The following is a 14,644-nucleotide window of genomic DNA, read 5'->3' as shown; positions in this document are numbered from 1 at the left end:
TAGACAAGCATTTTACTGCTGAGAGTAAATACAGTGATGTTCACAGTTTGCCAGTACTAAATATTTGTGATATGCCTATAAACTGTCACAATTTCTTAATTTTCATATTATACCCACTAATAAATCTATGTTATTGAATTTGTACGATTTATAATGAATAAAACCTTTTTCGATGTGCCACACATCATAAAACTGGTTGATGTTACGTTCTCTGAGGTACTTTTGTACTTGTGGGTGACGGTCAGTTACAATACACTCCAGAGTAACACCACGAGCTTCCAACAGGGCAAGGCTCCTCTGTAATCCTTCTTTTTCATGTGGTAGCTTCCTCCCACTTCGTTACTCTGAAATAGACAAGTAGGGAATGAAACAACCATCTTAGACAAACCAGAAGTTTTAAACTTCTCAAAATGTATTTTTTTTAAATACTGATATTTCTTCTCTACCACCTGAACCAGCTGTGTGTCCACAACGGTGTTGGTCTGAAGGTCCATCAATGTATAGCTTCCAAACTTTGCAGAGTGGCCTTTGAAAGTAATATTACACCAAGCATTATTACCACAAGTGCATTGAATTCAGTTAGATACCACCTATATAACTACCATGCATGTTATGCTTCATGATCCGGAAAATACCCAAGCATCCATGCATCCTTCTTATTTACAACTATGTACCTGGTGAGTCAGCCCTCATGTCACCTCCAACGATCACCCTTTCCCTTTCACTCAGGCGATCTAGTGTCTCATTTTGCCAGCGAGTCCACTTGTGCACTATAGCTGGCTCAACGTACAATCGGGAATGGCGCCGAAAGGTGTCATACTTGAAAAGTTGCAGATTCATTGTAGAGCATATCTGGTGACACAAAAAGCGGCCAAGATTATGTAGCACATTATTAGTTTTAAATAATAAATTTTAACATGGTAAAGTGTTAATAAAAACTTGTTAATGTACTTGATATTTCATTTACCTTTTCGGATTTGTAGAAGGAAGCCCCACAAAGATATACTATAGCAGAAACATGGAGGTTCCCAGCTGGAGTACTGCCTAGAACCGGCTGGCTTTTCCATTTGCGTGAATACTGACAGTTTTTGCAGATTTGTTCAACTCGTATAAAATGTTGTATTTTCATCAATTTTCTGTTTTTATGAATGGGACAAGATGCTTGAGCACTAAGAAACAAAAACACGTATTGGTTAACAAATATTAAATACAAAAGTAACAAAATATAATAATAATAAAAATAATACAATTCTGAACCAGGGGTGTTAAACTCAGTTCCAGAAGGGTCAACAGGCATACTTGATCTTTTGTAATGAGCCTTAGAGAGTTGATTAGCTGCCTCAGGTGTGTTTCATAATGATTAGAGGTAAACTCTGCAGTGCTGTGGCCAACAAGGAACTCAGTTTGACACCCCTGTTCTAAAACAAATGCACAGTTTTGAAACTTACGACATGTCTGCTGTCTCCGTTAAAGTTGTGTCCGTCTCTGCTGGATCAAATGTATAATCTTGCTCTTCAGGTGCTACTACAGATGATGTGTCCATTAGGGTTTCTTCGTCATCCTCTTCCTCCAGTTCCACACGAGGTCTCTTTGATGGCCACTTTATAGGTGTAGAGGTCCTAAATGTTAAACCAGCGGCTGGTGACAAACTGTCAATGTCCGAAAATGTATCTGTCGTCTGGACACCTGTTATATACAAAGTAGTTGTGTGTTACTGTTATGTGACACTTATTGTGTAACAAGACTAGTTATAGGTCCTCTGTATAAGCAGTATCATGTAATACATAAACATACCTGAACATGAAACGTCTTCATTGATAACCGAGTACCAACAGACTTGGTCAGCGGTTTTGCGTCTGTCTGGCAAGCAACATCTCTGGGTAAAATAGAGAGAGGCTACGTTGGATTATTACATCCAGCCACGCAACACCTACAACGCTTGGGAGACATTCTCGTCAGTGCAGCGATGGCGGATGTGATGCCCGGAGAAGAATCTGTGGAAGCAGTTCTCCAGGATCTGGAGCGGCCTGAGGATGGAACATTTCAGACATCAAAAACTGTTTTTGTTTTATTTATTTTTTTATAATATTAATTATCAATGTTAGCGATCACATCAAATTGTTACTTTGGTTTCACTTTATTTTGGTCCCTTTAAGACATTCTATAAATCTACAAGTAACACTGCACCTGCATGTCTACTAACTCTCATTAAGAGTATTAGTAGAGTATTAGTAGACTGTTAGTTATAACAGTTACTTATAGTCAGTAGAGTGTCTATATAAATGAAGGTGTTCTGACTATAACAATAACATTACAATGAACACAAATTTGAAAATCTCACTACAAATAATCCAGAATTTAAGACAAAAGATAATAATCCTACTCTGCTTGTTACACTTCCTCACACCTGAAACTGATCGAGTGAATCTCCTCAGCTTCTCCGATCAAACCATTGATGTTGTACGATAAAACCATTGATGTTGTAACATCTGCTCTAAGCTGGGGCGTTTAGTTGGATCCCGGGCTAGACACTGTCTAATCAGATCCTTGCAGTCTGTACACATTTTAATAAGGAGAGAGCTGGTTAGTCATGACCATGTGACCTGGCATACGTTGGCTCGCTATACGTTGAGCTACAGTATATATAAAAATTCTGACACACTACAACCTTTAACTTTCTGTACCAATCGTTTGCTTTATGTGTGTTTATCAATGTTATCATCATTATTCACTCACATTTGGATAAGTTGGGGTTCTGAAATGTAACTTCGGCTTGTGTGATTTCCATTCTATTAAGAAAAGGAGGACATGTGTTCGACAACATGTACAGCAACACACCGAGGGACCAGACATTTGCTGGGACGGCGTGGAATCGAGGTTCTGTAAAGACTTCAGGTGGGCAGAATTCAGGAACTCCTGTAAGAAAGACATTTGCACATTGTTGAGCTTTTTTTTTTAAGCATCACCAAATAATTAGTACGTCACTACCTTCAGTTTTCCACACTCCCAAAAATGCTCACCCCTGTATATTTTGCTCTCGTAGCCTTCACTACTAAATAGCTGACCGCAGCCAAAGTCTATTAGCTTGAGATCCATCGTGTCTTTCTTAAACAGGAAATTCTGCGCATGAATGTCATTATGGAAAACACCACGATGGATGCAGTGTTGCACTGCCCGCACAGCCTGTCTCATGACGACCCGTGAGAAACAGTCACTCCAAGGTTGACGAGTGATTGAGTCCAGCAAGCTCTCGCAGGGCTCCGGATACTCCATAACCAGAATGAATGTTGTAGGATGTTCAAACCACTCGTACAGTTGTATGACGAAGGGGCTTATGGGTTCTCGCTTCATCAGCAGCAGCAGCGCCACTTCGGTAACGAGAGGTTCGGGATTCCCAGGCTAGAGAGAAGAAGCAGACAGAAGGTTAGCTGGGTAAAAATCTGAAGAAAACATCATCTTGAAATGTACTATTCTTTGATCTTTTTAGATGCGTTCAAAAGAGCCTTATCAGCTCAAAGTTATTTGGTGTATTTTGTATTTTGGTAAATTTGTGTTCATCGTAATGTTATTGTTATAGTCAGATCACCTTCTTTTATATAGCGGTTGATGCTATATAATAATGGTAAATCATTATTTCTCCAACATTATTTTAAACACTATTATCTTGTTTTCCACTAAAAAAATAAGGCTTGTTTTTACAGAATATTAAAATTATTTCCCCCATTATAATATTAATTTCTTGACCAGCGCTGACATTTTTAAAATAAAACAATGGATCTAGGAACAGACACTCAACTGATTTGTTGATCACACTTATACCTAATTTTTCCTATGGGTGTATTAACTACAGTAATCTGCACTTAAACAACTCGATACACATTCAGGTTTTGGCCAACTTACAATATTAAGAAAGCGATCGTTGTCAATCTTGAGTATCCGCTTGATGGCAACCTGCACAAAAAAAAAAAAAGACCCAGTTTCAATAACAGTAACAGTATTAAAGCACCTGGCCTTGAACTAAGTATTAAACCATCTGTAAATTGTTTTGATGCATGCAAGAGCAAAATGTTTGTACAATTCAGTAAGATTTACCTTTTTGCCATCAAAATTGCGTGTCCCCAGGAACACACTGCCAAATCCTCCGGATCCAATTAGCTTTTCCAAGTCATAGAGAGACTCAAAGGACTCTGAAAAACAAACAGAAAAATATGAGACAATTATTAGCTTGCTAGACCCTTTGTTTTACTTACAAAATATCAGTGCTGGTCGAGCAACAGTAAATCGGACATGTTAAAAACTTGACTCAGTTATGCATGAAATAGCAAAATCTCTCTCTGTAGACTTTGCACTGCCCAGCCTTATTTCAGTCTCACCTGATGAGCTCTTGTTCAGTGGAGAAGCCTCCACTGCACCGTGAGCAGTTCGGCCAGTTGATGTCTCTGTTGGCTCGACAGGACACAGAAACCCTTCGAGGCTGCCAGACCTAGACAAACCCTGGCATACCTCAGGGAGTGAGCAAGCTAAAGATGACGAGATGTCCGGAGAAGAATCTGTGGAGACAATTCTCCAGGATCTGGAGCGGCCTGAGGATGGAACATTTCAGACATCAAAAACTGTTTTTGTTTTAATTTATTTTTTATAATATTAATTATCAATGTTAGCGATCACATCAAATTGTTACTTTGGTTTCACTTTATTTTGGTCCCTTTAAGACATTCTATAAATCTATAAGTAACACTGCACCTGCATGTCTACTAACTCTCATTAGAGTATTAGTAGACTGGTAAGGGTTAGAATAAGTTGACATGTAGTTGAAAAGTTACTTATAGTCAGTAGAGTGTCTGTTCCTAGATCCATTGTTTTATTTAAAAAATGTCAGCGCTGGTTAAGAAATTGATATTATAATGGGGGAAATAATTTTAATGTTCTGTAAAAACAAGCCTTATTTTGAGTGGAAAACAAGTTATACTTGTTTAAGTAATACTGTTTAAAATAATGTTGGAGAAATAATGATTTACCATTATTTGGCTTGACGCCGGAGTGATCTGGAGCAGGTGGTGATGATGGTTCAGGAATAAAAGGCTCCACAACATTCACAGCACTACTGGAACAGCAGCTGAAAACACCCTTCAAGAGCTTATGGAAACGACCAGGTTTCTTCATACGTTCTGGAGCTTTTTCTGAAATGAAGAAAAAACTAATGAAAACAACTATTAAAACAACCCATCTCTGACCTCAAATTAAGCAATGATATAATGACTTAACTTACATTTTACAATTCAAATCTTAATAGTGCAACAGACCCTCTGCAAACTCTTTATTGTGATGCTCCTCCCAACAGACATTCAGCTGTCTATAAGTAACATTGCACCAACATGTCTACTAACTCTCATTACAGTATTAGTAGACTTGTAGGGTTAGAACAAGTTGACATGTAGTTGAAAAGTTACTTGTTGTCAGTAGAGTGTCTGTTGCTAGATGCATTGTTTTATTTAAAAAATCAGCGCTGGTCGAGAAAATAATATTATAATGGGGGAAATAATTTTAATATTCTGTAAAAAACTATCCTTATTTTGAGTGGAAAACAAGATAATACTGTTTAATGTTGGAGAAATAATGATTTACCATTATTTGGCTTGACTCCAGAGTGATCTGCAGCAGGTGATGATGATGGTTCAGGAATAAAAGGCTCCACAACATTCACAGCACTACTGGAACAGCAGCAGAAAACACCCTTCGTAGCATTCCAGAGCCTGAGGCAAAGACCAGGTCTCTGCTCATGTTCTGGAGCTTTTTCTGAAATGAAGAAAAAACTAATGAAAACAACTATTAGACCAAGTATGATCTCATTTGGAAGCTGACAGCTGGCAGTTTATTGTAAATGTAGAATTAATTATTGGCATAATGAAAAAAATAGTTATAAATAGCTTCAAAGTTTTGTAAAGTTATTAGAAATGTATTTAATTTTACTCTTAATATTACTCTGAGAGTGTGTGTGACAGTGATTTATGTGCATACATGTCAGTCACTCTTTTTTATAGTCTATGGTCCGTCAGCGCGGCATCGCTCGTCAAGTTCGTAGAGAGTTTATTCAGTCCATTTTAAATTCTGATTTTGTCCGCCTCTCAAATGGGCTAAACCAGTGGTTCTCAACCAGTGGTTCTCAACCGGTGGGGCCACCACAGGATGGGGAATTTTTTTTTTTTTTTATTAATAAAAAAAAAAAATTATCAATAAACTACTGTCATCAAAAGTTATCGTTTTGTATATACATAACTCCTGAATAAAAATTTAAATGTGTTTGAAGTGATTTAAAAAAAAAAAATCAACGAATTTGATTGGTTTGTCATTAGTGAGCGCGCAAGTTTTATTAAGCGAGTCAATGAGTCGTTCATGCAAACGATTCATTCAAACGGCCGATTCATCAAAAATGAGACAGATGTTTGTGAATGGGTCAATTGAATCTTTGACTCAACCGATTCGTTCAAAAACTGAATCATTCAAAACACGATTGAGTGTTGCTGTGAGACGCGCTATGTTGTGGTCTTTGTTTGGATTCATCGGGAACTATTTTCACTGCTAAAATAAACCAAAACAGTCAATATTTCTTCTAAAATGTAAGTGACTTAATATTAACTTACTTGTTTATTGAACTGTCATATGAAATCAGTGTCACATTTTCATTCGTGATGGTTAATTAAAGGTATAGTGGAGGATATTTCCGAATATTAGATAAGACCCTCCCTCTCCACTTTTTGAATAAGTTTGATTGATTTAACAGAATGATTGACAATTAGGAGGACCAATAGTATAGGTGATCCACCCGGGAAGTAAAAAATCCTCCACTATACCTTTAAGTGATCGGTCGTGTGATGTTGCTGAACTGTATCAAATGTTATAAATAATAAAACACCCCATTTAGAAATTTAACCGCAGTATGTTAATTGAGTTTGTGTGTGTTACCCTCATAGACTCGGCGCTCATTTGATTGATTTCTCCTCGAGAGGCTGCGCGAGCCTCAAAAGTTTAGCAGTAAGGTCCGTGCACACTGACCGAGTCCGAAACTGTCGTATTCGTTTATTCATATTCGTCATTTGGTGGCTTTCAATTGTCAAAAACACCCGCCTATCCCCCCTATAAATGTGTGATAAAGTGTAGGCTACACAAATTTGTGTTCGCTTCAGGTTTGTTAATCAGATTCTGTAATCTTCACGACTCGACGCTTCAGTTTACGGTCAAGAGACAGAGCAAGATGAGGAGACTGAGAGAAAAAGAAAGGGTGATGGAGATGGAGATGAGGAGAGAGCAGGTATTGAAAACTAATCTACTGCCCACTGACATGGTTTTAAAGCTATTTCTTATCCTTTTTTAGGCCTTCAAACGTCTTAAAATGCATATCAGAAAAAAATTTGAACCTCATAACAACCTCAAATTTAGGACGTCTTTGATGATAAAGCCTTGTCTACAGCCCTGTATTAGGCATAAGATCAATGCTGAATGTGTAGCCTACATATTGTGAATTAATTTAATAAAGTTTATTACCTAGATTTCCTAGTAGCTTTCAGTAAATGAATGCGTCTAAGAAAAATATTCATAAATTCATCCTATCAGTTGACCTGTTTACACTGACAGACTGCCCATTGTTTTTAAAGCTCTTGTTATCCTTTGTTTTTTTTTGGCCTTCAAAACACCTTAAAATGCACATAATAGATCAGAGAAATCAAAATTAATAAAAAAGCTATAGGACATGACATATATTAATATATTTTGAAGCCACTAGATGGCGCTCTTCTCACTTGAATTTTTTTTTTTTTTAGGCCTGCACTCTATTTTGATGTGAAATGTTGCATAAAAATAAAATAAAAAAAATTATATATTAATTCTATTGGAAAAAATAGCTCATAAAAATTACATAATTAATGCAAAGTATCATAAAAAACTCAAAAAATTATAAATAATAATCAGAAAATATTATAGAACAAAAATATATTTGATTGGTTATCCTGGGAAAAAATAAAGCTAAATTTTAAGGCTTCGTCCGTTTTATGAAGAAGCCCTGAGGGTTAAATTTGAAAACTCCAAAAAGCAACGAAATTGTCAGACATCCATTAGTGCATGTTCACAGAGGAAAACAACTGAAATACAGCGCTGATTGTTCTCTCGAACGATACTCGACGACAACGACGGAATCCAAGGCTGTGGGCTTTGTACCAAAGTAATGGGTGTATTAAATTGTATGAAATAATCCCGAAAAAAAAGCACAAACACTGCAGCGAAAGCAAGTTCAGCAGCAACATTTGCTGAGGTGAAGTGACGGCTAGTAATAACAGCAGACAAACGGAAACGGCTAGCATTGACATCAGCGACAACCCACCTGTCACTCAAGTGGCCACACCCTTAAATGCAGATATGTAAATATTAATCAACTAAACGGATGAGTTATAAAAAAATTCACCCCCTCACAGTTGTTATGAAGGGCAAAATTAGCTGTATAGACCAAAGCCACATAGAGATCCAAGCTGTAAACATTTTATTTTCTGCTGTAAAGTTGGTAATTTTAACATGGGGGAGATACAGATTTGACTCACTTCTGCAGCCAGCCCAAGCGGCCAGTTAATGAATTGCAGTTTAACTCACTTCCGTGTTGGTTTCAAGAAAGAGAAGGGGAGGTTGCCGCTTGGTATAAATTCAATAAATATTATTCCTGTCTATAGAAATCTTATGTAAACCTATGAGAATCTATCAATATTTCTCCAAATCTGCAATTTCTTTTGAGCTAAAAGCCCTGAGGGACGTTGTTTTGTCAAGCGCTGTCATGACAACAGCACAGTTTTTTTCTGAATGGGAGAGGATGACGCGAATAATTCATATTAAAGGTATCGACGCATTTTTTTCATTTCATAACTCCTGAAACAAATTAAGACATAACTGCCACTATAAGTTTCTCAGAATACAATAGTTGTCAAATACTCAAACTTGGGTCTTATATCTTTTTAATGACTAGTGCAAAAAATGCCCGTGCAAAATCAGTTTTTGTGTGTGTTTTTAGTAATTGTTGGTTTGGTGTGTTTGAGTGCTCATTGTTACAATTACACAGCAAAAGTTCAGTGACATTTTTTTTTTGTGCATGGTAGAAAGCACACAGTGAACTCTGAGAAAACGCTGCGCTTGAGTAAACAGTTTGTGTATAGGCCACTACAAATGATGCCCGTGAAAGAGACTGTAAACGCATTGAATAGGATATGTTTAGTTGGTGAATAGCATAGGCTACTATTACACAGTAGCGATAACGTTAAGCGCACCAGAATGAAATATAATATTCAGAAGTAAACAGCATAGCTGACTTACAGATTCAGTTAACATCCACAAATGAATAAGCGTGTCGATTCAGGGAGCAGTGCAAAATGCCCGTGCAAAATCAGTTTTTGTGTGTGTTTTTAGTAATTGTTGGTTTCTTGGTAAAGAAAACACATTTTTACTCAAATTAATCAAAATGGATTTATCAAGTTTTGGATCCAAACTATAATATTCAGAAGTAAACAGTGTAGCTGACAGATTGTCAGAATGTTTATTTTTAAACCACAACCTTCTTGGGGCTTCTTTGACCGATACAACTCTCTAGTGTCAGAATGTTTATTTTTAAACCACAACCTTATAAAAATGATATATTTAACGATATCTTTATCATTTCTCATCCAAACAACGTCAAACTTGGCACTGCACTTACTCGTGACCGTAGCGAGACACCTGTCAAGTTTGAAATCAACAAATGATGCCCGTGAAAGAGACTGTGAACGCATTGAATAGGATATGTTTAGTTGGTGAATAGCATAGGCTACTATTACACAGTAGCAATAACATTAAGCGCACCAGAATGAAATATAATATTCAGAAACAGCATAGCTGACATATAGATTCAGTTAACATCCAACATCCACAAATGAATAAGCGTGTTGATTCAGGGAGCAGTGCAAAGTGCCCGTGCAAAATCAGTTTTTGTGTGTGTTTTTAGTAATTGTTGGTTTCTTGGTAAAGAAAACACATTTTTACTCCAATTAATCAAAATGGATTTATCACGTTTTGGAACCAAACTATAATATTCAGAAGTAAACAGTGTAGCTGACAGATTGTCAGAATGTTTATTTTTAAACCACAACCTTCTTGGGGCTTCTTTGACCGATACAACTCTCTAGTGTCAGAATGTTTATTTTTAAACCACAACCTTATAAAAATGATATATTTAACGATATCTTTAGCATTTCTCATCCAAACAACGTCAAACTTGGCACTGCACTTACTCGTGACCGTAGCGAGACACCTGTCAAGTTTGAAATCCATCGGACTAACGGTTCGAGAGATATGTGGTTAACAGACACACAGACAGACAGACAGACAGACACACACACACACACACACACAGACAGACAGACGTTTCTGTAATTTATAGAGAGATGTATAGTTTGTCAAGGTATAACATTAAATCATTAAATAAAAAATAAAAAAACGCTTCAGTGCGTAACGTTACTTCTGTACTTTTACTCAAGTAAAAATCAGTCTTTTCAACTTTTACTTGTAACTGAGTAATATTTGACCAGTAGTATCTGTAACTTACTTTCACTCAAGTAAGGAAATTGTGTAACGTTAACTTACTTTGTCCATCTCTGGGCAGCGGATCCTGATCTCGGTCATCCGAAACGGGTCTCCAAACCTCCTGACCAGCCGCAGCTCTCCTGGATCTGGAGTGCTCTTAGGATGGAATATTTCACATATCACATAGTTTAATAATAATAATCAATGTCTGTGGTCAATTACAGATTTTTACTTAAGTTAAGTTACTCAAATTCAATTCAAGTTTATTTCACATGCAACGAATGAATCAAATAAATTGGATCAGTCAGTCATTGTACAACATCACACCACAAAACATAGCAAATGAAAAATTAAAGCACTCACTTCCTCTTTCACCCATCATGTGCTTGCGAGCCATCGACCTCCTCCTCCTCCAAACTACAATAAAATCAATACAAAATACAACAAAATACAATACAAAAGAAAAATCTCCTCGGAAATACTCCCCTGAAAAAAAATATCAAAAATTATATGACAGAAATTGTATGGCGCTTTCAAAAATGTAACTCTATAAAAAGGATATATCCTCCGATGTCCTTCTAGAATAAAAGTCTCCTCTCAGAAATCCAGAAAACAGCTTAAAAGTCTCAAGTATCGCACAGAAATTCTCTGCAAAAGTCTGTTACTTCGCCTCGTCTCTCAACAGACAGAGAGCTCGGGGAGTGCAGATCGATACATGCAGATTGCAGAATTCATAAGACGCGTCACTATAGCAACTAAAATTCGAATCATAGCATGATGCAGGCCCATACTAGCGATCGGTTCAAGTGTAAATATTGGCAGAATTCATAAAACGCGTCGCTAACAATGGAAGTGTTTTCCTAACATAATTAAAATTAAAATGCTTAAAAAGATCAAATAATAAATCAAAGTCTCAAAACAACTGTTCATATGATAAATCAAATGGTCAAAATATTAAATAATAAATCAAACTCTCAAAATGGCTGCACAAATTATAAATCAAATGCTCAAATGCAATTTCATTTCCTCATTCGGATTTGATTTTTAATTTTCATTATCAACCCAGTATAAACCTGTCATAATTAAATCTATAAGTCAATGCTCAAATCATAAATCAAATGCTCAAATGCACATCGAAAATGGCAAATCAAATGCTCAAACGCACATCGCAAATGATAAATCAAATGCTCAAACGCGGTAGGCTATGCGTCAGGGATGATGGATGGGAGGAAGAGGCCAGGAGGGGCTGAAAAAGCTAGGTTGATAAAAAGAAAGGCATTGGAGGAGGATGCTGCCAAATGTGCCAAGCTTACAGATTTATTTTCAAGAGGACAAACACAATTGGCAACAGGTAAAGAGAGATAGGTCTAGTAATGATTAGCATTAGCAACGTAATTATTCGGCTAATCGGCTGTTGTAGCGGTGTCAACCTATTCACAAGCAAAATATAAAATTGAATTAAAATAATAGCCTTTTTGTATCACCCAATACATGTCGATTCATAGACTTTGCAAATATTATGCAATTTAATATTGATGATAACAAAACTCATGATATGAAAAAAATTGCACTGTTGATATTGGATTGGAATATTGGATTCAATCTTTTTGTCAACTTGTTTTCTTTTAATTAGGACTGGTTTTATATTTCTATCTACATTTATCTGAGAGTAGGTATCACCGTTTTTGATTAAAAAAGCATTATTTTTGAATATTTTTGAATACAAATAAATCTGTAAACATTAGTTCAATATGCCTCTTTGTGGAATAGTGGGATACATTTCAAATGCTTTCTTTCTTTTTTTTCTTTTTTTCTTTCTGCTTTTGTTAATTTATCAACCTATCCTTGTGGAATAGTGGAATATTTTTTGTTAACTTCTCAGCTTAAGTGAATTATTATTTAACCTTTACATTATTTGTTGAACTATGGTTTTAATAAAAACTACACAATAGTAAGAGCTGAACTGTTGCTTCATTTATCCAGTTTGGAAAAAGTGGTCATTTGGAATTCCACCATGGAAAAAGTGGGCCGGTCTTGGGCCTGAAACTCCCGGGCTGAAAAGTTCCCCCACTCCGGCCCTGTCTTCACCTTCACCAATGTCTTTAATGAGACAATTGTTAGATGAAGTGAACCACTAAAATATTTATCATGATGAATGTGTTTTTTATATGATCAGTGTATTTAAATATGTTGTGTATAGGTCTAAATGGTTTAATTGCATAGTTGAAAAGTATTTGTGGAGCGCTACTGTATATGATTATTTATAGCGGTTCTGTTTAGACCGAATACTTGCGATTACTCAATTGCATTTACTAGAAATATGCAACACTTATTACTCCATAACAGTTTCATGTAGACTTAAAAGTACAAAGTACACTATGTCAGTCATCATGACTTAAATCTTTCCACAATAATTTAAAAATAAAATGTGTTATTCTTTATTTTAATGTCACTAACAAGCCAATCAATCATGCTTACATAAGTTTTAGTTTTTATTTAAACAGCCAATGAATTATTTGCATCAAAAATATAAAACATTATAAAATCTCTATACTGTCTCTTAATTGTTTTCAAAAGTCAATTGAAAATCTAAGAAAAGTATACTTCTTTCTTGTAGTTTAATAAACTTGGACACTTTTTTTTACTTTCACTCAATTATTAATATTTTTATTTTTTTGCCTAGTTACTTAGACTTTTAATTGAGTAAATAAAAACGTATACAGTATCTGTACTTTAACTTTAGTACAGTTTCTCACTACAAGTACATTTACACCCCTGTTTAATAGAGGTCTGTTTTTGTATGTTGCAAAGTAAGAGTCTGATTACCTTATTTTAATAAAAGCAAACCAAATTCATAGATGTAAAGATAAAGAAAGTTGAACATTAAATATGTTACATTTTATTTTAAATCAAGTATTCTGCCTTTTTGCCATGTTATTATTATGATGTTGTTTGAGTCAGTACTAAAGCATCTATCGTCATCAATCCACACTTGATTTTCTCCTCTGAAAACTGAAATGTAAATTAGGTCTATTTGTAAACTGAAGCCTAGTCAATAAAGAGTTTGTGTTTATGGCTAGAAATGCGCTTGTACATTTCTTTGTGTGCTTTAACAGTTTGTGTTGTGTGTTATTAGGTGTTTGCTGTAGAGATTTCAGCATCAGTCTGCCAGAGAAGATTGAAGCTCTCAGTGGATCCTGTGTGATCATAAAGTGTACATTTGAGATTGGGGATAAATATGACAAAGACTTCACTGAGAGTGCTGCTATAGGAGTTTGGTTCAAAGATGGAAATAATGTGTTTAACTCTAGAGTTCACAGTTCTAATCACTTTAAAGGGGCAACTGGAAAACTACATGAGAAGAACTGCACTACTATCTTTTATAATGTTAGTTCAAATCATAATGGTAAATATCACTTCAGGATTGAGAGTGGTGATCTGAAATACAGCTACAAACTAAACACCTTCACTGTAAATGTCTTTGGTGAGTGATTTGAGTCCTTTTTATTTAAATGAATGTGTTAAAAATTAATATTTTAAATGTATTTGTCATGCCATTATTGTCAGTGTACTTAATCTTGTATTCGTGTGTATTTCAGAGTCTCCCCCCAAACCCACAGTGAAGCTGAATGAGGATCAGGATCAGGAGGTGTTGGAGGGGAGCTCTGTTAGTCTGCGCTGCTCTGCTGAGACTCTCTGCTCCTCTCCTCCACCAACTCTCACATGGAGCTTCACTCCCAGAATCCCCCTCAGTGAGAGCAGCAGACAACAGGAGCTCCTCATCTCTGATCTGAACTTCACTGCTACTCGCCATCACCACAGAGTCACTTTCACCTGCACTATAACCTACCAGCTACAGGACAAGAACAAAACAGCACAGGACAACATCACATTACATGTTTAGTGTAAGTGATGCTTTGTATCAGTTTTGACTTGGTAATTATATTATTTTAAATTGTATTGTGTATTCCATCATTAACTTTCTATGGAACACAAAAAAGTTATTTAGCAGAATGTCCTGGCTGTTTTTTTCATACATTAGCAGTGAACTGGG

At 36.0% G+C, this 14,644-nt stretch overlaps 3 long non-coding RNA genes across 4 annotated transcripts; all 3 read right to left on the bottom strand.

Annotated features, from left to right (window-relative positions):
* Positions 1-253: 253 nt before the first annotated feature.
* On the bottom strand, positions 254-732 carry LOC307156611. Its single transcript, XR_013820749.1, has 3 exons — positions 675-732; positions 450-526; positions 254-344 (listed from the first exon to the last, which is right to left on the bottom strand). It is a non-coding gene; the product is annotated as an uncharacterized lncRNA (long non-coding RNA).
* Positions 733-1,150: 418 nt separating this feature from the next.
* Positions 1,151-3,409, bottom strand: LOC307156605. Of its 2 annotated transcripts, XR_013820743.1 has the most exons (6): positions 3,021-3,409; positions 2,737-2,916; positions 2,408-2,554; positions 1,795-2,027; positions 1,449-1,686; positions 1,151-1,169 (listed from the first exon to the last, which is right to left on the bottom strand). It is a non-coding gene; the product is annotated as an uncharacterized lncRNA (long non-coding RNA). The 2 variants fall into 2 exon arrangements; XR_013820744.1 differs by lacking the exon at positions 2,408-2,554.
* Positions 3,410-4,458: 1,049 nt separating this feature from the next.
* Positions 4,459-10,989, bottom strand: LOC307156608. The gene is made up of 4 exons (XR_013820747.1): positions 10,651-10,989; positions 5,626-5,796; positions 5,019-5,180; positions 4,459-4,583 (listed from the first exon to the last, which is right to left on the bottom strand). It is a non-coding gene; the product is annotated as an uncharacterized lncRNA (long non-coding RNA).
* Between the last annotated feature and the right edge of the window lie 3,655 nt (positions 10,990-14,644).

This window comes from Squalius cephalus (genome assembly GCF_949319135.1).
Source record: "Squalius cephalus genome assembly, chromosome: 4".
NCBI classification, from domain to species: domain Eukaryota; kingdom Metazoa; phylum Chordata; class Actinopteri; order Cypriniformes; family Leuciscidae; genus Squalius; species Squalius cephalus.
Note: the sequence above shows the minus strand (reverse complement) of the source record. Positions and strands in the feature narration are given on the sequence as shown.